Genomic DNA, 25,058 nt, shown 5'->3' on the forward strand with positions numbered 1-25,058 from the left:
TATGAAATGCAATGAAAGATACTGAGTATCGAAGTCGGCAGGATTCGAAATTTCATGCGAAACACCCAATGGATTTCTAGTTCATCGCCTTAACCACGCGGCCACGACTGCTGCGTTGCTGCCTCTTTAAACGTTACGCAGAAAAAATGCAGTCATCCATTTCTGTGCAGCAGACGGCCAAAGAATCCTGAAAAAGTTTCCATTTGCTAAAAATCTGGAAGAGGCAATCTCCTCTATCTGTATTTTTGTTGTTCTTTCTTGCTCTGGAACTTGATAACATGGATCTATACCAAGAAACAGAAGTAAAATTATGCATTTGAAAAAACGGCCTCCCTGCAAGGAATTGCACCCCGCTCTTCCGCATGAAAGGCTGGGATACTCACCACTATACTAACGAGAAACTGACGAGTATCAGTTCTGTCACAGCAGGAATCGAGTTGTGAAGAGAACTGGACAGCATGCGAAGACGACAGACACATTGAGAGACAGAGACAAACCGACAAACTGGGAGAGACAGACAGCAAGATAGACACAACGAGAGACAGAAAGTGTGAGACTGAGAAGGAGAGGCATACTGAGTGAGAAAAAGACTCAAACGCATTGAGATACAGAGGTTTGTGTGTGTGATCTATAAAGAGAGAGAGGGATAGAATGAGAGAAAGACAATGATAAAGACAGTGGCAAGGAGAGATACAGATAGAGAGAGAGATATAGAGAAAAAACAGAAAATGATGGAAATATTTATCAGGATAGAGACAGGCACTAACAGAGACTGACAAAGAGAGACAGACAGGCAGAGACATAGACAGACAGAGATGATGGGAAAGAGTGAGACAGTCAGAAAGAGAGACTGAGAAAATCCGATTGGAACAGAACTGGACACCGTGAGAAACAGAGACAAACACGAAAACAGGGAGTGACAGACAGTGAGATAGAGACAGAGAGAGACAGGAAGTTTGAGACTGAGACGGAGGGTCAGACTGAGTGAGACAAACACTTGAAAACACGTACACAGAGATGTGTTTGCGTGCTCCAAAAAGAGAGGGAGGCAAATAGTGATGGAATGACAAGAAAAAGCCAGGGACAAAGAGAGAGACAAAGAGGGAGACAGATAGAGAGAAAGACAGATAGAGAGAGAGAGACAAAGAGGCAAAAACAGAAAATGATGGAAATACTCATCAGGTTAGAGGCAGGGAGTAACAGAGACAGGCAAATACATGGACAGACAGAGATGATGTGAAGAGAGAGACAGTCAGACAGAGAGTCTGAGAGAATCCATTTGGAACAGAACTTGACACCATCAGAAAGAGACAGATTGAGCGACAGAGGCAAACAGAGTAAAAGGGATAAACAGAGTGAATCAGAGAGAGGCAGACTGAAAGAGACACAGACTCAAATACACAAACACATACACAGCTCTCGAAAGAGAGAGGGGCAGAGACAAAGCGACACAGATACATTTCACAATTTCATTTCATTATCTGCTCAGAGTGTCACCGAGCTACAGAAAAATGCAAATGCAACAAATGAAAATCGGGTATCACTGAGCAGGATGGGGAAAAAAATATATTTGTTTAATTAAGCAATTACCAGGAGTGGGATATGAACCCACGCGAGTATAAACCCATTGGATCATAAGCCCAATGCATTAACCACTCGGCCATCCTGGTCTCGTCAGCGATTGGATTCTGTCTCTGTGAGAATCTGGGCTTCAAATCCACCCCCACAGACACACACAAATACGAAGGGTTTCAGGGAGCATTTCCGATCATTTTTAGCAATATTGACACAGGGGCAACTCTCCTATTCTTTTTCGAGTAATGCTCTGGGATCTCTCACAACCATCCGAGTGCGCAGACGGAGCTTCAATTTAACATTTCATCCGAAAGTCAACAGTTTCAACACTGCAAAATTCCCCAAGTGCTGCAGTTGAGAGTTAGCCAAGATTATATGCTCAAGTCTCAGGAGTGCGACTTGAACACACAAACTCCTGATTCAGTCAAGAATTCTGCCACTGAACCAAAGCTGAGACAAAAGTTCACAGCCATATTACTTTCCCCAAGTCTTTTTTTTAAGTTCCAGGATATACCAAATTCATGGTGATGATTTCCATAGACAGTTGCACATACACACATACATTTTTACAGATAGACAGACACAGAGACACACACACACAAATTTACACGCACCAACGGACATGCACAGATGCCTTAGACATCTCGAGGGATAGACAGGCTGAATCAATGTCGCAACTTTGGCTGATTTTTGCGATTTTCTATCCGTAAGTATCGTGAATATTGCAGATTAATGAAAGAAAGAAAACAGCGGCGGCATTGAAAGGTGTGGAACGTTGTTCCGTCTATCTCAGAATCAGTTTTGCAGGGACCTGGTTAAATTGTCAAACAGAATGAAATATGCTGAGAAACGGAGTCGGCAGGATTCAAATCTATGCGGGGAAACCCGAATGGATTTTTAGTCTGTGGCCTTAACCACTAGGCCACGACTACTGGTCGCTGCCTTTTTAAATGTTACTCATTTAAAACTCAACCATCCATCTCTGTGCAGCAGACGGCCACAGAATCGTGAAAAAGCCACCGTTTGCTAGAAATCTGGAAGAGGCTGTATTGTTGCTGCTCCATATTGCTCTGGAACTTTTTAATATGAATCTATACCAAGAAACAGAAGCAAAATTCTGCCTTTTGTAAAATGCAGCCTCCCAGTTAGGGAATTGAACCGTGGTCTACCGTGTGACAGGTGGGGATATTCACCACTTTCCCACGAGGAATTGATGCGCATGGGTTTTGTCAATGCAATATTCGAGCTGTGAATAGAACTGGACACCATGAGAATTCGACAGACACATTGAGAGACAGCGTCAAACCGACAAACAGGGAGAGACAGACAGCGAGATCGAGACAACGAGAGACAGCAAGTGTGAGACTGAAAACGAGAGGCAGACTGAGTGAGAAAAAGACTCTCAAACACATACATCTAAAGAGATCTGTGTGTGTGATCTATAAAGAGAAAGAGGGAAAGAGTGAGAGAAAGACAATCATAAAGACAGTGACAAGGAGAGAGACAGATGGAGAGAGAGCGACAGATAGACAGAGAGACAAAGAAATAAAAAGAAAATGTTGGAAATTCTCAGCAGGGTAGAGACAGGAACTACCAGCGACAGGCAAAGAGAGACAGGCAGGCAGAGACATAGATAGACAGAGATGATGGGAAAGAGTGAGACAGTCAGACAGAGAGACTGAGAGAATCCCATTGGAACACAACTGGACACCGTGAGAAAGAGACAGGCACATTGAGAGACAGAGACAAACAGCAAAACAGGGAGAAACGGAGAGCGAGGTAGAGACAGAGAGAGACAGAAAGTTTGAGACTGAGAGTTAGGGTCAGACTGAGTGAGGCAAAGACTCAAAGACATACATATACAGAGATGTGTTTGTGTGATTTATAAAGAGATGGAGGGAAAGAGTGAGAGAAAGACAGGGACAAGGAGAGAGACAAAGAGGGAGACAGATAGAGAGAAAGATAAATAGAGAGAGAGAGACATAGAGACAAAAACAGAAAATGATGGAAATACTCATCAGGTTAGAGACAGGGACGAGCAGAGACAGGCAAAGACAGAGATGATGGGAAAGAACGAGACAGTCAGACAGAGAGTATGACAGAATCCCATTGGAACACAACTGGATACCGTGTGAAGGAGACAGATTGAGAGACAGAGAGAAACAGAGAAACAGGGACAGACAGAGTGAATCAGAGAGAGGCAGACTGAGAGAGACAAAGACTCAAACACACAAATACATATACAGCTCTCTAAAGAGAGAGCGAGAGGCAGAGTCTGAGCGATACAGATATATTTCACAATTTCATTTCATTATCTGCTCAGATTGTCACCGAGCTACAGAAAAATGGAAATGCAACAGATGAAAATCAGTTATCACTGAACAGAATGGGAGAAATCACTGTTTAATTAAGCAATTGCCAGGAGTGGGTTTCGAACCCACGCGGATATAAACTCATTGGATTTTAAGGCCAACGCCTTAACCACTCGGCCATCCTGGTGCCGTCAGCGATTGGATTCTGTCTATGTGAGAATCTGGGCTTCACCTCCACCTCCACAGACACACACAAACACATCGGGTTTCAGGGAGCATTTCCGAACATTTTTCGGAATATTGACACGGGGGCAACTCTCCTATTCTTTTTCGAGTAATGCTCTGGGACCTCTCACAATCACCCGAGTGCGCAGACGGAGCTTCAATTTAACATTTCATCCGAAAGTCAACAGTTTCAACAATGCAAAATTCCCCAAGTGCTGCAGTTGTGTGTTAGCCAAGATTATATGCTCAAGTCTCAGGAGTGCGACTTGAACACACAAACTCCTGATTCAGTCAAGAATGCTGTCACTGACCCAAAGCTTAGACAAAAGTTTACAGCCATAATACTTTCCCCAAGTCTTTTTTTTAAGTTCCAGGACATACCAAATTCATGGTGATGATTTCCACAGACAGTTGCACATACACATAGACATTTTTACAGATATACAGACACAGAGACACACACACAAAAATGTACACGCACCAACGGACATGCACAGATGCCTTAGACATCTTTGAGGGATAGACAGGCTGAATCACTGTCGCAACTTTGTCTGATTTTTGCGATTTTCTATCCGTATGTATCGTGAGAATTGCAGATTAATGAAAGAAAGAAAACAGCGGCGGCATTGAAAGGTGTGGGACGTTGTTCCGTCTATCTCAGAATCAGTTTTGCAGGGACCTGATTAAGTTGTCCAACAGAATGAAATATGCTGAGAAACGGAGTTGGCAGAATTCAAATCGATGCGGGGAACCCCGAATAGGTTTTTCGTTTATGGCCTGAACCAATGGGCCACGACTACTGGCTCGCTGCCTTTTTAAAAGTTACTCAGTTAAAACTCAACCATCCATCTCTGTGCAGCAGACGGCCACAGAATCGTGAAAAGTCACCGTTTGCTAAAAATCTGGAAGAGGCTGTATTTTTGCTGCTCTATATTGCTCTGGAACTTTTTAATATGAATCTATACCAAGAAACAGAAGCAAAATTCTGCCTTTTGTAAAATGCAGCCTCCCCGTTAGGGAATTGAACCGTGGTCTCCCGTGTGACAGGTGGGGATATTCACCACTTTCCCACGAGGAATTGATGCGCATGGGTTTTGTCAAAGCAATATTCGAGCTGTGAATAGAACTGGACACCATGAGAAGTCGACAGACACATTGAGAGACAGAGACAAACCGACAAACAGGGAGAGACAGACAGCGAGATCGAGACAACGAGAGACAGCAAGTGTGAGACTGAAAACGAGAGGCAGACTGAGTGAGAAAAAGACTCTCAAACACATACATCTAAAGAGATCTGTGTGTGATCTATAAAGAGATAGAGTGAAAGAGTGAGAGAAAGACAATCATAAAGACAGTGACAAGGAGAGAGACAGATGGAGAGAGAGCGACAGATAGACAGAGAGACAAAGAAATAAAAAGAAAATGTTGGAAATTCTCAGCAGGTTAGAGAGGGGAACTACCAGCGACAGGCAAAGAGAGACAGGCAGGCAGAGACATAGATAGACAGAGATGATGGGAAAGAGTGAGACAGTCAGACAGAGAGAATGAGAGAATCCCATTGGAACACAACTGGACAACGTGAGAAAGAGACAGGCACATTGAGAGACAGAGACAAACAGTGAAACAGAGAGAAACAAACAGCGAGGTAGAGACAGAGAGAGACAGAAAGTTTGAGACTGTGAGGGTGGGTCAGACTGAGTGAGGCAAAGACTCAAACACATACATATACAGAGATGTGTTTGTGTGATTTATAAAGAGAGGGAGGGAAAGATTGAGAGAAAGACAGGGACAAGGAGCGAGACAAAGAGGGAGACAGATAGAGAGAAAGATAAATAGAGAGAGAGAGACATCGAGACAAAACCAGAAAATGATGGAAATACTCATCAGGTTAGAGACAGGGACGAGCAGAGACAGGCAAAGACATAGATGATGGGAAAGAACGAGACAGTCAGACAGAGAGTATGACAGAATCCCATTGGAACAGAACTGGATACCGTGTGAAGGAGACAGAGACAAACAGAGAAACAGGGACAGACAACATGAATCAGAGAGAGGCAGACTGAGAGAGACAAGACTCAAACACACAAATACATACACAGCTCTCTAAAGACAGAGCGAGAGGCAGAGACTGAGCGATAGAGATACATTTCACAATTTCTTTTCATTATCTGCTCAGATTGTCACCGAGCTACAGAAAAATGCAAATGCAACAGATGAAAATCAGTTATCACTGAGCAGAATGGGAGAAATCACTGTTTAATTAAGTAATTACCAGGAGTGGGGTTCGAACCCACGCGGGTATAAACCCATTGGATCTTAAGGCCAACGCCTTAACCACTCGGCCATCCTGGTGCCGTCAGCGATTGGATTCTGTCTATGTGAGAATCTGGGCTTCAGCTCCACCTCCACAGACACACACAAACACATCGGGTTTCAGGGAGCATTTCCGAAAATTTTTCGGAATATTGACACGGGGGCAACTCTCCTATTCTTTTTCGAGTAATGCTCTGGGACCTCTCACAACCACCCGAGTGCGCAGACGGCGCTTCAATTTAACATTTCATCCGAAAGTCAACAGTTTCAACAATGCAAAATTCCCCAAGTGCTGCAGTTGAGTGTTAGCCAAGATTATATGCTCAAGTCTCAGGAGTGCGACTTGAACACACAAACTCCTGATTCAGTCAAGAATGCTGCCACTGAACCAAAGCTGAGACAAAAGTTCACAGCCATATTAATTTCCCAAGTTTTTTTTTTAAGTTCCAGGACATATCAAGTTCATGGTGTTGATTTCCACAGACAGTTGCACATACATAGACATTTTTACAGATAGACAGAAACAGACACACACACACAAAAATGTACACGCACCAACGGACATGCACAGATGCCTTAGACATTTCGAGGGATAGACAGGCTGAATCACTGTCGCAACTTTGGCTGATTTTTGCGATTTTCTATCCGTATGTATCGTGAATATTGCAGATTAATGAAAGAAAGAAAACAGCGGCGGCATTAAAAGGTGTGGGACGTTGTCCCGTCTATCTCAGAATCAGTTTTGCAGGGACCTGATTAAATTGTCAAACAGAATGAAATATGCTGAGAAACGGAGTTGGCAGAATTCAAATCTATGCGGGGAAACCCGAATAGGTTTTTCGTCTATGGCCTTAACCACTGGGCCACGACGACTGGCTCGCTGCCTTTTTAAATGTTACTCAGTTAAAATCAACTGTCCATCTCTGTGCAGCTGACGGCCACAGAATCGTGAAAAAGTCACCGTTTGCTAAAAATCTGGAAGAGGCTGTATTTTTACTGCTCTATATTGCTCTGGAACTTTTTAATATGAATCGATACCAAGAAACAGAAGCAAAATTCTGCCTTTTGTAAAATGCAGCCTCCCTGTTAGGGAATTGAACCGTGGTCTCCCGTGTGACAGGTGGGGATATTCACCACTTTCCCACGAGGAATTGATGCGCATGGGTGTTGTCAAAGCAATATTCGAGCTGTGAATAGATCTGGACACTATGAGAAGTCGACAGACACATTGCGAGACAGAGACAAACCGACAAACAGGGAGAGACAGACACGAGATCGACACAACGAGAGACAGCAAGTGTGAGACTGAAAACGAGAGGCAGACTGAGTGAGAAAAAGACTCTCAAACACATACATCTAAAGAGATCTGTGTGTGTGATCTATAAAGAGAAAGAGGGAAAGAGTGAGAGAAAGACAATCATAAAGAAAGTGACAAGGAGAGAGACAGATGGAGAGAGAGCGACAGATAGACAGAGAGACAAAGAAATAAAAAGAAAATGTTGGAAATTCTCAGCAGGTTAGAGACAGGAACTACCAGCGACAGGCAAAGAGAGACAGGCAGGCAGAGGCATAGATAGACAGAGATGATGGTAAAGAGTGAGACAGTCAGACAGAGAGATTGAGAGAATCCCATTGGAACACAACTGGACACCGTGAGAAAGAGACAGGCACATTGAGAGACAGAGAAAAACAGCGAAACAGGGAGAAACAGACAGCGAGGTAGAGACAGAGAGAGAGAGGAAGTTTTAGCCTCAGAGTTAGGGTCAGACTGATTGAGGCAAAGACTCAAACACATGCATATACAGAGATGTGTTTGCGTGATTTATAAAGAGAGGGAGGGAAAGATTGAGAGAAAGACAGCGACAAGGAGAGAGACAAAGAGGGAGACAGATAGAGAGAAAGATAAATAGAGAGAGACATCGAGACAAAAACAGAAAATGATGGAAATACTCGTCAGGTTAGAGACAGGGACGAGCAGAGACAGGCAAAGACATAGATGATGGGAAAGAACGAGACAGTCAGACAGAGAGTATGACAGAATCCCATTGGAACAGAACTGGATACCGTGTGAAGGAGACAGAGTCAAGCAGAGAAACAGGGACAGACAACATGAATCAGAGAGAGGCAGACTGAGAGAGACAAGACTCAAACACACAAATACATATACAGCTCTTTAAAGAGAGAGCGAGTGGCAGAGACTGAGCGATACAGATACATTTCGCAATTTCATTTCATTATCTGCTCAGATTGTCACCGAGCAACAGAAAAATGCAAATGCAACAGATGAAAATCAGTTATCACTGAGCAGAATGAGAGAAATCACTGTTTAATTAAGTAATTACCTGGAGTGGGATTCGAACCCACGCGGGTATGAACCCATTGGATCTTAAGCCCAACGCCTTAACCACTCGGCCATCCTGGTGCCGTCATCGATTGGATTCTGTCTATGTGAGAATCTGGGCTTCAACTCCACCTCCACAGACACACACAAACACATCGGGTTTCAGGGAGGATTTCCGAACATTTTTCGGAATATTGACACGGGGGCAACTCTCCTATTCTTTTTCGAGTAATGCTCTGGGACCTCTCACAACCACCCGAGTGCGCAGACGGAGCTTCAATTTAACATTTCATCCGAAAGTCAACAGTTTCAACACTGCAAAATTCCCCAAGTGCTGCAGTTGAGAGTTAGACAAGATGAAATGCTCAAGTCTCAGGAGTGCGACATGAACACACAAACTCCTGATTCAGTCAAGAATGCTGCCACTGAACCAAAGCTGAGACAAAAGTTCACAGCCATATTACTTTCCCAAGTCTTTTTTTTAAGTTCCAGGACATACCAAATTCATGGTGATGATTTCCACAGACAGTTGCACATACACATAGACATTTTTACAGATAGACAGACACAGAGACATACACACAAAAAGGAGAGGCATACTGAGTGAAAAAAAGACTCAAACGCATTGAGATACAGAGGTTTGTGTGTGAGATCTATAAAGAGAGAGAGGGATAGAATGAGAGAAAGACAATGATAAAGACAGTGGCAAGGAGAGATACAGATAGAGAGAGAGATATAGAGAAAAAACAGAAAATGATGGAAATATTTATCAGGATAGAGACAGGCACTAACAGAGACAGACAAAGAGAGACAGACAGGCAGAGACATAGACAGACAGAGATGATGGGAAAGAGTGAGACAGTCAGAAAGAGAGACTGAGAAAATCCGATTGGAACAGAACTGGACACCGTGAGAAACAGAGACAAACACGAAAACAGGGAGTGACAGACAGTGAGATAGAGACAGAGAGAGACAGGAAGTTTGAGACTGAGACGGAGGGTCAGACTGAGTGAGACAAACACTTGAAAACACGTACACAGAGATGTGTTTGCGTGCTCCAAAAAGAGAGGGAGGCAAATAGTGATGGAATGACAAGAAAAAGCCAGGGACAAAGAGAGAGACAAAGAGGGAGACAGATAGAGAGAAAGACAGATAGAGAGAGAGAGACAAAGAGGCAAAAACAGAAAATGATGGAAATACTCATCAGGTTAGAGGCAGGGAGTAACAGAGACAGGCAAATACATGGACAGACAGAGATGATGTGAAGAGAGAGACAGTCAGACAGAGAGTCTGAGAGAATCCATTTGGAACAGAACTTGACACCATCAGAAAGAGACAGATTGAGCGACAGAGGCAAACAGAGTAAAAGGGATAAACAGAGTGAACCAGAGAGAGGCAGACTGATACAGACAAAGACTCAAATACACAAACACATACACAGCTCTCTAAAGAGAGAGGGGCAGAGACAAAGCGACACAGATACATTTCACAATTTCATTTCATTATCTGCTCAGAGTGTCAGCGAGCTACAGAAAAATGCAAATGCAACAGATGAAAATCAGTTATCACTGAGCAGAATGGGAGAAATCACTGTTTAATTAAGTAATTACCAGGAGTGGGGTTCGAACCCACGCGGGTATTAACCCACTGGATCTTAAGCCCAACGCATTAACCACTCGGCCATCCTGGTCTCGTCAGCGATTGGATTCTGTCTCTGTGAGAATCTGGGCTTCAAATCCACCCCCACAGACACACACAAATACGAAGGGTTTCAGGGAGCATTTCCGATCATTTTTAGCAATATTGACACAGGGGCAACTCTGCTATTCTTTTTCGAGTAATGCTCTGGGATCTCTCACAACCACCCGAGTGCGCAGACGGAGCTTCAATTTAACATTTCATCCGAAAGTCAACAGTTTCAACACTGCAAAATTCCCCAAGTGCTGCAGTTGAGAGTTAGCCAAGATTATATGCTCAAGTCTCAGGAGTGCGACTTGAACACACAAACTCCTGATTCAGTCAAGAATTCTGCCACTGAACCAAAGCTGAGACAAAAGTTCACAGCCATATTACTTTCCCCAAGTCTTTTTTTTAAGTTCCAGGATATACCAAATTCATGGTGATGATTTCCATAGACAGTTGCACATACACACAGACATTTTTACAGATAGACAGACACAGAGACACACACACACAAATTTACACGCACCAACGGACATGCACAGATGCCTTAGACATCTCGAGGGATAGACAGGCTGAATCAATGTCGCAACTTTGGCTGATTTTTGCGATTTTCTATCCGTAAGTATCGTGAATATTGCAGATTAATGAAAGAAAGAAAACAGCGGCGGCATTGAAAGGTGTGGAACGTTGTTCTGTCTATCTCAGAATCAGTTTTGCAGGGACCTGGTTAAATTGTCAAACAGAATGAAATATGCTGAGAAACGGAGTCGGCAGGATTCAAATCTATGCGGGGAAACCAGAATGGATTTTTAGTCTATGGCCTTAACCACTAGGCCACGACTACTGGTCGCTGCCTTTTTAAATGTTACTCATTTAAAACTCAACCATCCATCTCTGTGCAGCAGACGGCCACAGAATCGTGAAGAAGCCACCGTTTGCTAGAAATCTGGAAGAGGGTGTTTTGTTGCTGCTCCATATTGCTCTGGAACTTTTTAATATGAATCTATACCAAGAAACAGAAGAAAAATTCTGCCTTTAGTAAAATGCAGCCTCCCCGTTAGGGAATTGAACCGTGGTCTACCGTGTGACACGTGAGGATATTCACCACTTTCCCACGAGGAACTGATGCGCATGGGTTTTGTCAATGCAATATTCGAGCTGTGAATAGAACTGGACACCATGAAAAGTCGACAGACACATTGCGAGACAGCGTCAAACCGACAAACAGGGAGAGACAGACAGCGAGATCGAGACAACGAGAGACAGCAAGTGTGAGACTGAAAACGAGAGGCAGATGGGTGAGAAAAAGACTCTCAAACACATACATCTAAAGAGATCTGTGTGTGTGATCTATAAAGAGAAAGAGGGAAAGAGTGAGAGAAAGACAATCATAAAGAAAGTGACAAGGAGAGAGACAGATGGAGAGAGAGCGACAGATAGACAGAGAGACAAAGAAATAAAAAGAAAATGTTGGAAATTCTCAGCAGGGTAGAGACAGGAACTACCAGCGACAGGCAAAGAGAGACAGGCAGGCAGAGACACAGATAGACAGAGATGATGGGAAAGAGTGAGACAGTCAGACAGAGAGACTGAGAGAATCCCATTGGAACACAACTGGACACCGTGAGAAAGAGACAGGCACATTGAGAGACAGAGACAAACAGCGAAACAGGGAGAAACAGAGAGCGAGGTAGAGACAGAGAGAGACAGAAAGTTTGAGACTGAGAGTTAGGGTCAGACTGAGTGAGGCAAAGACTCAAACACATACATATACAGAGATGTGTTTGTGTGATTTATAAAGAGATGGTGGGAAAGAGTGAGAGAAAGACAGGGACAAGGAGAGAGACAAAGAGGGAGACAGATAGAGAGAAAGATAAATAGAGAGAGAGAGACATAGAGACAAAAACAGAAAATGATGGAAATACTCATCAGGTTAGAGACAGGGACGAGCAGAGACAGGCAAAGACAGAGATGATGGGAAAGAACGAGACAGTCAGACAGAGAGTATGACAGAATCCCATTGGAACACAACTGGATACCGTGTGAAGGAGACAGATTGAGAGACAGAGAGAAACAGAGAAACAGGGACAGACAGAGTGAATCAGAGAGAGGCAGACTGAGAGAGACAAAGACTCAAACACACAAATACATATACAGCTCTCTAAAGAGAGAGCGAGAGGCAGAGTCTGAGCGATACAGATACATTTCACAATTTCATTTCATTATCTGCTCAGATTGTCACCGAGTTGAAGAAAAATGGAAATGCAACAGATATCACTGAACAGAATGGGAGAAATCACTGTTTAATTAAGCAATTGCCAGGAGTGGGTTTCGAACCCACGCGGATATAAACTCATTGGATTTTAAGGCCAACGCCTTAACCACTCGGCCATCCTGGTGCCGTCAGCAATTGGATTCTGTTTATGTGAGAATCTGGGCTTCAACTCCACCTCCACAGACACACACAAACACATCGGGTTTCAGGGAGCATTTCCGAACATTTTTCGGAATATTGACACGGGGGCAACTCTCCTATTCTTTTTCGAGTACTGCTCTGGGACCTCTCACAACCACCCGAGTGCGCAGACGGAGCTTCAATTTAACATTTCATCCGAAAGTCAACAGTTTCAACAATGCAAAATTCCCCAAGTGCTGCAGTTGTGTGTTAGCCAAGATTTTTGCTCAAGTCTCAGGAGTGCGACTTGAACACACAAACTCCTGATTCAGTCAAGAATGCTGCCACTGAACCAAAGCTTAGACAAAAGTTTACAGCCATAATACATTCCCCAAGTCTTTTTTTTAAGTTCCAGTACATACCAAACTCATGGTGATGATTTCCACAGACAGTTGCACATACACATAGACGTTTTTACAGATATACAGACACAGAGACACACACACAAAAATGTACACGCACCAACGGACATGCACAGATGCCTTAGACATCTTGAGGGATAGACAGGCTGAATCACTGTCGCAACTTTGTCTGATTTTTGCGATTTTCTATCCGTATGTATCGTGAGAATTGCAGATTAATGAAAGAAAGAAAACAGCGGCGGCATTGAAAGGTGTGGGACGTTGTCCCGTCTATCTCAGAATCAGTTTTGCAGGGACCTGATTAAGTTGTCCAACAGAATGAAATATGCTGAGAAACGGAGTTGGCAGAATTCAAATCGATGCGGGGAACCCCGAATAGGTTTTTCGTTTATGGCCTTAACCACTGGGCCACGACTGCAGGCTCGCTGCCTTTTTAAATGTTACTCAGTTAAAACTCAACTATCCATCTCTGTGCAGCAGACGGCCACAGAATCGTGAAAAAGTCACCGTTTGCTAAAAATCTGGAAGAGGCTGTATCTTTGCTGCTCTATATTGCTCTGGAACTTTTTAATATGAATCTATACCAAGAAACAGAAGCAAAATTCTGCCTTTTGTAAAATGCAGCCTCCCCGTTAGGGAATTGAACCGTGGTCTCCCGTGTGACAGGGGGGGATATTCACCACTTTCCCACGAGGAATTGATGCGCATGGGTTTTGTCAAAGCAATATTCGAGCTGTGAATAGATGTGGACACCATGAGAAGTCGACAGACACATTGAGAGACAGAGACAAACCGACAAACAGGGAGAGACAGACAGCGAGATCGAGACAACGAGAGACAGCAAGTGTGAGACTGAAAACGAGAGGCAGACTGAGTGAGAAAAAGACTCTCAAACACATACATCTAAAGAGATTTGTGTGTGTGATCTATAAAGAGAAAGAGTGAAAGAGTGAGAGAAAGACAATCAAAAAGACAGTGACAAGGAGAGAGACAGATGGAGAGAGAGCGACAGATAGACAGAGAGACAAAGAAATAAAAAGAAAATGATGGAAATTCTCAGCAGGTTAGAGAGGGGAACTACCAGCGACAGGCAAAGAGAGACAGGCAGGCAGAGACATAGATAGACAGAGATGATGGGAAAGAGTGAGACAGTCAGACAGAGAGAATGAGAGAATCCCATTGGAACACAACTGGACAACGTGAGAAAGAGACAGGCACATTGAGAGACAGAGACAAACAGTGAAACAGAGAGAAACAGACAGCGAGTTAGAGACAGAGAGAGACAGAAAGTTTGAGACTGTGAGGGAGGGTCAGACTGAGTGAGGCAAAGACTCAAACACATGCATATACAGAGATGTGTTTGTGTGATTTATAAAGAGAGGGAGGGAAAGATTGAGAGAAAGACAGGGACAAGGAGAGAGACAAAGAGGGAGACAGATAGAGAGAAAGATAAATAGAGAGAGAGAGACATCGAGACAAAAACAGAAAATGATGGAAATACTCATCAGGTTAGAGACAGGGACGAGCAGAGACTGGCAAAGACATAGATGATGGGAAAGAACGAGACAGTCAGACAGAGAGTATGACAGAATCCCATTGGAACAGAACTGGATACCGTGTGAAGCAGACAGATTGAGAGACAGAGACAAACAGAGAAACAGGGAAAGACAGAGTGAATCAGAGAGAGGCAGACTGAGAGAGACAAAGACTCTCAAACACACAAATACATATACAGCTCTCGAAAGAGAGAGCGAGAGGCAGAGACTGATCGATACAGATACATTTCACAATTTCATTTCATTATCTGCTCAGATTGTCACCGAGCTACAGAAAAATGCAAATGCAACAGATGAAAATCAGTTATCACTGAGCAGAATGGGAGAAATCACTGTTTAATTAAGTAATTACCAGGAGTGGGGTTCGAACCCACGCGGATATAAACCCATTGGATTTTAAGCCCAACGCCTTAACCACTCGGCCATCCTGGTGCTGTCAGCAATTGGGTTCTGTCTATGTGAGAATCTGGGCTTCAACTCTACCTCCACAGACACACACAAATGCATCGGGTTTCAGGGAGTATTTCCGAACATTTTTCGGAATATTGACACGGGGGCAACTTTCATATTCTTTTTCGAGTAATGCTCTGGGACCTCTCACAACCACCCGAGTTCGCAGACGGAGCTTCAATTTAACATTACATCCGAAAGTCAACAGTTTCAACAATGCAAAATTCCCCAAATGCTGCAGTTGAGTGTTAGTCAAGATTATATGCTCAAGTCACAGGAGTGCGACTTGAACACACAAACTCCTGATTCAGAAAATAATGCTGCCACTGAAGCAAAGCTGAGACAAATGTTCACAGCCATATTACTTTCCCAAGTCTTTTTTTTAAGTTCCAGGACATACCAAATTCATGGTGATGATTTCCACAGACAGTTGCACATACACATAGACATTTTTACAGATAGACAGACACAGAGACACACACACAATAATGTACACGCACCAACGGACATGCACAGATGCCTTAGACATCTCGAGGGATAGACAGGCTGAATCACTGTCGCAACTTTGGCTGATGTTTGCGTATTTCTATCCGTATGTATCGTGAATATTGCAGATTAATGAATGAAAGAAAATAGCGGCGGCATTGAAAGGTGTGGGACGTTGTTCCGTCTATCTCAGAATCAGTTTTGCAGGGACCTGGTTAAATTGTCAAACAGAATGAAATATGCTGAGAAACGGAGTCGGCAGGATTCAAATCTCTGCAGGGAAACCCGAAAGGATTTTTAGTCTGTGGCCTTAACCAATGGGCCACGACTACTGGCTCGTGCCTTTTTTAATGTTACTCAGTTAAAACTAAACATCCATCTCTGTGCAGCAGACGGCCACAGAATAGTGAAAAAGTCACCGTTTGCTAAAAACCTGGAAGAGGCTGTGTTTTTGCTGCTCTATATTGCTCTGGAACTTTTTAATATGAATCTATATCAAAACACAGAAGCAAGATTCTGCCTTTTATAAAATGCAGCCTCCCCGTTAGGGAATTGAACCGTGCTCTCCCGTGTGACAGGTGGGGATATTCACCACTGTCCCACGAGGAATTGATGGGCATGGGTTTTGTCAAAGCAATATTAGAGCTGTGAATAGAACTGGACACCATGAGAAGTCGACAGACACATTGCGAGACAGAGACAAACCGAAAAACAGGGAGAGACAGACAGCGAGATCGAGACAACGAGAGACAGCAAGTGTGAGACTGAAAACGAGAGGCTGACTGAGTGAGAAAAAGAATCCCAAACACATACATCTAACGAGATCTGTGTGTGTGATCTATAAAGAGAAAGTGGGAAAGAGTGAGAGAAAGACAATCATAAAGACAGTGACAAGGAGAGAGACAGATGGAGAGAGAGCGACAGATAGACAGAGAGACAAAGAAATAAAAAGAAAATGTTGGAAATTCTCAGCAGGTTAGAGAGAGGAACTACCAGCGACAGGCAAAGAGAGACAGGCAGGCAGAGACATAGATAGACAGAGATGATGGGAAAGAGTGAGACAGTCAGACAGAGAGACTGAGAGAATCCCATTGGAACACAACTGGACAACGTGAGAAAGAGACAGGCACATTGAGAGACAGAGACAAACAGTGAAACAGAGAGAAACAGACAGCGAGGTAGAGACAGAGAGAGACAGAAAGTTTGAGACTGAGAGTTAGGGTCAGACTGAGTGAGGCAAAGACTCAAACACATACATATACAGAGATGTGTTTGTGTGATTTATAAAGAGAGGGAGGGAAAGAGTGAGAGAAAGACAGGGACAAGGAGAGAGACAAAGAGGGAGACAGATAGAGAGAAAGATAAATAGAGAGAGAGAGACATCGAGACAAAAACAGAAAATGATGGAAATACTCATCAGGTTAGAGACAGGGACGAGCAGAGACAGGCAAAGACATAGATGATGGGAAAGAACGAGACAGTCAGACAGAGAGTATGACAGAATCCCATTGGAACAGAACTGGATACCATGTGAAGGAGACAGATTGAGAGACAGAGACAAACAGAGAAACAGGGACAGACAGAGTGAATCAGAGAGAGGCAGACTGAGAGAGACAAAGACTCAAACACACAAATACATATACAGCTCTCTAAAGACAGAGCGAGAGGCAGAGACTGAGCGATACAGACACATTTCGCAATTTCATTTCATTATCTGCTCAGATTGTCACCGAGCTACAGAAAAATGCAAATGCAACAGATGAAAATCAGTTATCACTGAGCAGAATGGGAGAAATCACTGTTTAATTCAGTAATTACCAGGAGTGGGGTTCGAACCCACGCGGGTATAAACCCATTGGATCTTAAGCCCAACGGCTTAACCACTCGGCCATCCTGGTGCCGTCAGCGATTGGATTCTGCCTATGTGAGAATCTGGGCTTCAACTCCACCTCCACAGACACACACAAACACATCGGGTTTCAGGGAGGATTTCCGAACATTTTTCGGAATATTGACACGGGAGCAACTCTCCTATTCTTTTTCGAGGAATGCTCTGGGACCTCTCACAACCACCCGAGTGCGCAGACGGAGCTTCAATTTAACATTTCATCCGAAAGTCAACAGTTTCAACACTGCAAAATTCCCCAAGTGCTGCAGTTGAGTGTTCGCCAAGATTATATGCTCAAGTCTCAGGAGTGCGACTTGAACACACAAACTCCTAATTCAGTCAAGAATGCTGCCACTGAACCAAAGCTGAGACAAAAGTTCACAGCCATATTACTTTCCCAAGTCTTTTTTTTAAGTTCCAGGACATACCAAATTCATGGTGATGATTTCCACAGACAGTTGCACATACACATAGACATTCTTACAGATAGACAGACACAGAGACATACACACATAAATTTACACGCACCAACGGACATGCAAAGATGCCTTAGACATCTCGAGGGATAGACATGCTGAATCATTGTCGCAACTTTGGCTGATTTTTGCGATTTTCTCTCCGTATGTATCGTGAATATTGCAGATTAATGAAAGAAAGAAAATAGCGGCGGCATTGAAAGGTGTGGGACGTTGTTCCGTCTATCTCAGAATCAGTTTTGCAGGGACCTGGTTAAATTGTCAAACAGAATGAAATATGCAGAGAAACGGAGTCGGCAGGATTCAAATCTATGCGGGGAAACCCGAATGGATTTTAGTCTGTGGCCTTAACCAATGGGCCACGACTACTGGCTCGTGCCTTTTTAAATGTTACTCAGTTAAAACTTAACCATTCATCTCTGTGCAGCAGACGGCAACAGAATAGTGAAAAAGTCACCGTTGCTAAAAATCTGGAAGAGGCTGTATTTTTGCAGCTCGATATTGCTCTGGAACTTTTTAATATGAATCTATACCAAGAAACATAAGCAAAATTCTGCCTTTTGTAAAATGCAGCCTCCCAGTTAGGGAATTGAACCGTGGTCTCCCGTGTGACAGGCGGGGATATTCACCACTTTCCCACGAGGAATTGATGCGCATGGGTTTTGTCAAAGCAATATTCGAGCTGTGAATAGAACTGGACACCATGAGAAGTCGACAGAAACATTGCGAGACAGAGACAAACCGACAAACAGGGAGAGACAGACAGCGAGATCGAGACAACGAGAGACAGCAAGTGTGAGACTGAAAACGAGAGGCAGACTGAGTGAGAAAAAGACTCTCAAACACATACATCTAAATAAATCTGTGTGTGTGATCTATAAAGAGAAAGAGGGAAAGAGTGAGATAAAGACAATCATAAAGAAAATGACAAGGAGAGAGACAGATGGAGAGAGAGCGACAGATAGACAGAGAGACAAAGAAATAAAAAGAAAATGTTGGAATTTCTCAGCAGGTTAGAGAGGGGAACTACCAGCGACAGGCAAAGAGAGACAGGCAGGCAGAGACATAGATAGACAGAGATGATGGGAAAGAGTGAGACAGTCAGACAGAGAGACTGAGACAATCCCATTGGAACACAATTGGACACCGTGAGAAAGAGGCAGCCACATTGAGAGACAGAGACAAACAGCGAAACAGGGAGAAACAGACAGCGAGGTAGAGACAGAGAGAGACAGAAAGTTTGAAACTGTGATTGAGGGTCAGACTGAGTGAGGCAAAGACTCAAACACATACATATACAGAGATGTGTTTGTGTGATTTATAAAGAGAGGGAGGGAAAGATTGAGAGAAAGACAGGGACAAGGAGAGAGACAAAGAGGGAGACAGATAGAGAGAAAGATAAATAGAGAGAGAGAGACATCGAGACAAAAACAGAAAATGATGGAAATACTCATCAGGTTAGAGACAGGGACGAGCAGAGACAGGCAAAGACATAGATGATGGGAAAGAACGAGACAGTCAGACAGAGAGTATGACAGAATCCCATTGGAACAGAACGGGATACCGTGTGAAGCAGACAGATTGAGAGACAGAGACAAACAGAGAAACAGGGAAAGACAGAGTGAATCAGAGAGAGGCAGACTGAGAGAGACAAAGACTCTCAAACACACAAATACATATACAGCTCTCGAAAGAGAGAGCGAGAGGCAGAGACTGAACGATGCAGATACATTTCACAATTTCATTTCATTATCTGCTCAGATTGTCACCGAGCTACAGAAAAATGCAAATGCAACAGATGAAAATCAGTTATCACTGAGCAGAATGGGAGAAATCACTGTTTAATTAAGTAATTACCAGGAGTGGGGTTCGAACCCACGCGGGTATTAAACCATTGGATCTTAAGCCCAACGCCTTTACCACTCGGCCATCCTGGTGCCGTCAGCGTTTGGATTCTGTCTGTGTGAGAATCTGGGCTTCAACTCCACCTCCACAGACACACACAAACACATCGGGTTTCAGAGAGCATTTCCGAACATTTTTCGGAATATTGACACGGGGGCAACTCTCCTATTCTTTATCGAGCAATGCTCTGGAACCTCACACAACCACCCGAGTGCGCAGACGGAGCTTCAATTTAACATTTCATCCGAAAGTCAACAGGTTCAACAATGCAAAATTCCCCAAGTGCTGCAGTTGAGAGTTAGCCAAGATTATATGCTCAAGTCTCAGGAGTGCGACTTGAACACAAAACTCCTGATTCAATCAAGTATGCTGCCACTGAACCAAAGCTGAGACTAAAGTTCACAGCCATATTACTTTCCCCAAGTCTTTTTTTTAAGTTCCAGGACATACCAAATTCATGGTCATGATTTCCACAGACAGTTGCTCATACACACAGACATTTTTACAGATAGACAGACACAGAGACACACACACAAAAATGTACACGCACCAACGGACATGCACAGATGCCTTAGACATCTCGAGGGATAGACAGGCTGAATCACTGTCGCAACTTTGGCTGATTTTTGCGATTTTCTATCCGTATGTTTCGTGAATATTGCAGATTAATGAAAGAAAGAAAACAGCGGCGGCATTGAAAGGTGTGGGACGTTGTCCCGTCTATCTTAGAATCAGTTTTGCAGGGACCTGATTAAATTGTCAAACAGAATGAAATATGCTGAGAAACGGAGTTGGCAGAATTCAAATCCATGCAGGGAAACCCGAATAGGTATTTCGTCTATGGTCTTAACCACTGGGCCACGACGACTGGCTCGCTGCCTTTTTAAATGTTACTCAGTTAAAATCAACTGTCCATCTCTGTGCAGCAGACGGCCACAGAATCGTGAAAAAGTCACCGTTTGCTAAAAATCTGGAAGAGGCTGTATTTTTGCTGCTCTATATTGCTCTGCAACTTTTTAATATGAATCTATACCAAGAAACAGAAGCAAAATTCTGCCTTTTGTAAAATGCAGCCTCCCCGTTAGGGAATTGAACCGTGGTCTCCCGTGTGACAGGTGGGCATATTCACCACTTTCCCACGAGGAATTGATGCGCATGGGTGTTGTCAAAGCAATATTCGAGCTGTGAATAGATCTGGACACCATGAGAAGTCGACAGACACATTGCGAGACAGAGACAAACCGACAAACAGGGAGAGACAGACAGCGAGATCGTGACAACGAGAGACAGCAAGTGTGAGATTGAAAACGAGAGGCAGACTGAGTGAGAAAAAGACTCTCAAACACATACTTCTAAAGAGATCTGTGTGTGTGATCTATAAAGAGAAAGAGGGAAAGAGTGAGAGAAAGACAATCATAAAGAAAGTGACAAGGAGAGAGACAGATGGAGAGAGAGCGACAGATAGACAGAGAGACAAAGAAATAAAAAGAAAATGTTGGAAATTCTCAGCAGGTTAGAGACAGGAACTACCAGCGACAGGCAAAGAGAGACAGGCAGGCAGAGACATAGATAGACAGAGATGATGGGAAAGAGTGAGACAGTCAGACAGAGAGATTGAGAGAATCCCATTGGAACACAACTGGACACCGTGAGAAAGAGACAGGCACATTGAGAGACAGAGAAAAACAGCGAAACAAGGAGAAACAGACAGCGAGGTAGAGACAGAGAGAGACAGGAAGTTTGAGACTCAGAGTTAGGGTCAGACTGAGTGAGGCAAAGACTCAAACACATACATATACAGAGATGTGTTTGTGTGATTTATAAAGAGAGGGAGGGAAAGAGTGAGAGAAAGACAGGGACAAGGAGAGAGACAAAGAGGGAGACAGATAGAGAAAAAGATAAATAGAGAGAGAGAGACATAGAGACAAAAACAGAAAATGATAGAAATACTCATCAGGTTAGAGACAGGGACGAGCAGAGACAGGCAAAGACAGAGATGATGGGAAAGAACGAGAGAGTCAGACAGAGAGTATGACAGAATCCCATCGGAACACAACTGGATACCGTGTGAAGGAGACAGATTGAGAGACAGAGACAAACAGAGAAACAGGGACAGACAGAGTGAATCAGAGAGAGGCAGACTGAGAGAGACAAAGACTCAAACACACAAATACATATACAGCTCTTTAAAGAGAGAGCGAGTGGCAGAGACTGAGCGATACAGATACATTTCACAATTTCATTTCATTATCTGCTCAGATTGTCACCGAGCTGGAGTAAAATGCAAATGCAAATGCAACAGATGAAAATCAGTTATCACTGAGCAGAATGGGAGAAATCATTGTTTAATTAAGTAATTACCAGGAGTGGGGTTCGAACCCACGCGGTTATGAACCCATTGGATCTTAAGCCCAACGCCTTAACCGCTCGGCCATCCTGGTACCGTCAGCGATTGGATTCTGTCTATGTGAGAATCTGGGCATCAACTCCACCTCCACAGACACACACAAACACATCGGGTTTCAGGGAGGATTTCCGAACATTTTTCGGAATATTGACACGGGGGCAACTCTCCTATTCTTTTTCGAATAATGCTCTGGGACCTCTCACAACCACCCGAGTGCGCAGACGGAGCTTCAATTTAACATTTCATCCGAAAGTCAACAGTTTCAACACTGCAAAATTCCCCAAGTGCTGCAGTTGAGTGTTCGCCAAGATTATATGCTCAAGTCTCAGGAGTGCGACTTGAACACACAAACTCCTGATTCAGTCAAGAATGCTGCCACTGAACCAAAGCTGAGACAATAGTTCACAGCCATATTACTTTCCCAAGTCTTTTTTTTAATTTCCAGGACATACCAAATTCATGGTAATGATTTCCACAGACAGTTGCACATACACATAGACATTTTTACAGATAGACAGACACAGAGACATACACACAAAAATTTACAGGCACCAACGGACATGCACAGATGCCTTAGACATCTCGAGGGATAGACATTCTGAATCATTGTCGCAACTTTGGCTGATTTTTGCGATTTACTATCCGTATTTATCGTGAATATTGCAGATTAATGAAAGAAAGAAAACAGCGGCGGCATTGAAAGGTGTGGGACGTTCTTCCGTCTATCTCAGAATCAGTTTTGCAGGGACCTGGTTAAATTGTCAAACAGAATGAAATATGCTGAGAAACGGAGTCGGCAGGATTCAAATCTATGCGGGGAAACACGAATGGATTTTTAGTCTATGGCCTTAACCAATGAGCCACGACTACTGGCTCGTGCCTTTTTAAATGTTACTCAGTTAAAACTTAACCATCCATCTCTGTGCAGCAGACGGCAACAGAATAGTGAAAAAGTCACCGTTTGCTAAAAATCTGGAAGAGGCTGGATTTTTGCTGCTCTATATTGCTCTGGAACTTTTTAATATGAATCGAAACCAAGAAACAGAAGCAAAATTCTGCATTTGTTAAATGCAGCCTCCCCGTTGGGGAATTGAACCGTGGTCTCCCGTGTGACAGGCGGGGATATTCACCACTTTCCCACGAGGAATTGATGCGCATGGGTTTTGTCAAAGCAATATTCGAGCTGTGAATAGAACTGGACACCATGAGAAGTCGACAGACGCATTGCGAGACAGAGACAAACCGACAAACAGGGAGAGACAGACAGCGAGATCGAGACAACGAGAGACAGCAAGTGTGAGACTGAAAACGAGAGGCAGACTGAGTGAGAAAAAGACTCTCAAACATATACATCTAAATAAATCTGTGTGTGTGATCTATAAAGAGAAAGAGGGAAAGAGTGAGATAAAGACAATCATAAAGAAAGTGACAAGGAGAGAGACAGATGGAGAGAGAGCGACAGATAGACAGAGAGACAAAGAAATAAAAATAAAATGTTGGAAATTCTCAGCAGGTTAGAGACAGGAACTACCAGCGACAGGCAAAGAGAGACAGGCAGGCAGAGACATAGATAGACAGAGATGATGGGAAAGAGTGAGACAGTCAGACAGAGACTGAGAGAATCCCATTGGAACACAACTGGACACCGTGAGAAAGAGACAGGCACATTGAGAGACAAAAGTAAACAGCAAAACAGTGAGAAACTGACAGCGAGGTAGAGACAGAGAGAGACAGAAAGTTTGAGACTGAGAGTTAGGGTCAGACTGAGTGAGGCAAAGACTCAAACACATATATATACAGAGATGTGTTTGTGTGATTTATAAAGAGAGGGAGGGAAAGAGTGAGAGAAAGACAGGGACAAGGAGAGAGACAAAGAGGGAGACAGATAGAGAGAAAGATAAATAGAGAGAGAGAGACATCGAGACAAAAACAGAAAATGATGGAAATACTCATCAGGTTAGAGACAGGGACGAGCAGAGACAGGCAAAGACAGAGATGATGGGAAAGAACGAGACAGTCAGACAGAGAGTATGACAGAATCCCATTGGAACAGAACTGGATACCGTGTGAAGGAGACAGAGACAAACAGAGAAACAGGGACAGACAACATGAATCAGAGAGTGGCAGACTGAGAGAGACAAGACTCAAACACACAAATACATATACAGCTCTCGAAAGACAGAGCGAGAGGCAGAGACTGAGCGATACAGACACATTTCGCAATTTCATTTCATCATCTGCTCAGATTGTCACCGAGCAACAGAAAAATGCAAATGCAACAGATGAAAATCAGTTATCACTGAGCAGAATGGGAGAAATCACTGTTTAATTCAGTAATTACCAGGAGTGGGGTTCGAACCCACGCGGGTATAAACCCATTGGATCTTAAGCCCAACGCCTTAACCACTCGGCCATCCTGGTACCGTCAGCGATTGGATTCTGTCTATGTGAGAATCTGGGCTTCAGCTCCACCTCCACAGACACACACAAACACATCGGGTTTCAGGGAGCATTTCCGGACATTTTTCGGAATATTGACACGGGGGCAACTCTCCTATTCTTTTTCGAGTAATGCTCTGGGACCTCCAACAACCACCAGAGTGCGCAGACGGAGCTTCAATTTA

General features: G+C 43.6%; 11 non-coding genes across 11 annotated transcripts; all 11 read right to left on the reverse strand.

Annotated features, from left to right (window-relative positions):
* Nucleotides 1-1,587: 1,587 nt before the first annotated feature.
* Nucleotides 1,588-1,670, reverse strand: trnai-uau (transfer RNA isoleucine (anticodon UAU)). The gene has a single exon. It is a non-coding gene; the product is annotated as a tRNA-Ile (tRNA).
* A 2,321-nt stretch (nt 1,671-3,991) lies between these two features.
* On the reverse strand, nt 3,992-4,074 carry trnal-uaa (transfer RNA leucine (anticodon UAA)). The gene has a single exon. It is a non-coding gene; the product is annotated as a tRNA-Leu (tRNA).
* Nucleotides 4,075-6,381: 2,307 nt separating this feature from the next.
* Nucleotides 6,382-6,464, reverse strand: trnal-uaa (transfer RNA leucine (anticodon UAA)). Its single transcript has one exon. It is a non-coding gene; the product is annotated as a tRNA-Leu (tRNA).
* A 2,300-nt stretch (nt 6,465-8,764) lies between these two features.
* Nucleotides 8,765-8,847, reverse strand: trnal-uaa (transfer RNA leucine (anticodon UAA)). Its single transcript has one exon. It is a non-coding gene; the product is annotated as a tRNA-Leu (tRNA).
* Nucleotides 8,848-10,373: 1,526 nt separating this feature from the next.
* On the reverse strand, nt 10,374-10,456 carry trnal-uaa (transfer RNA leucine (anticodon UAA)). The gene has a single exon. It is a non-coding gene; the product is annotated as a tRNA-Leu (tRNA).
* Nucleotides 10,457-12,765: 2,309 nt separating this feature from the next.
* trnal-uaa (transfer RNA leucine (anticodon UAA)) lies at nt 12,766-12,848 on the reverse strand. Its single transcript has one exon. It is a non-coding gene; the product is annotated as a tRNA-Leu (tRNA).
* Nucleotides 12,849-15,171: 2,323 nt separating this feature from the next.
* On the reverse strand, nt 15,172-15,254 carry trnal-uaa (transfer RNA leucine (anticodon UAA)). The gene has a single exon. It is a non-coding gene; the product is annotated as a tRNA-Leu (tRNA).
* A 2,319-nt stretch (nt 15,255-17,573) lies between these two features.
* trnal-uaa (transfer RNA leucine (anticodon UAA)) lies at nt 17,574-17,656 on the reverse strand. The gene has a single exon. It is a non-coding gene; the product is annotated as a tRNA-Leu (tRNA).
* Nucleotides 17,657-19,976: 2,320 nt separating this feature from the next.
* Nucleotides 19,977-20,059, reverse strand: trnal-uaa (transfer RNA leucine (anticodon UAA)). The gene has a single exon. It is a non-coding gene; the product is annotated as a tRNA-Leu (tRNA).
* A 2,326-nt stretch (nt 20,060-22,385) lies between these two features.
* Nucleotides 22,386-22,468, reverse strand: trnal-uaa (transfer RNA leucine (anticodon UAA)). Its single transcript has one exon. It is a non-coding gene; the product is annotated as a tRNA-Leu (tRNA).
* A 2,304-nt stretch (nt 22,469-24,772) lies between these two features.
* Nucleotides 24,773-24,855, reverse strand: trnal-uaa (transfer RNA leucine (anticodon UAA)). Its single transcript has one exon. It is a non-coding gene; the product is annotated as a tRNA-Leu (tRNA).
* Nucleotides 24,856-25,058: the final 203 nt, after the last annotated feature.

Source organism: Pristiophorus japonicus, chromosome 23, assembly GCF_044704955.1.
Source record: "Pristiophorus japonicus isolate sPriJap1 chromosome 23, sPriJap1.hap1, whole genome shotgun sequence".
NCBI classification, from domain to species: domain Eukaryota; kingdom Metazoa; phylum Chordata; class Chondrichthyes; family Pristiophoridae; genus Pristiophorus; species Pristiophorus japonicus.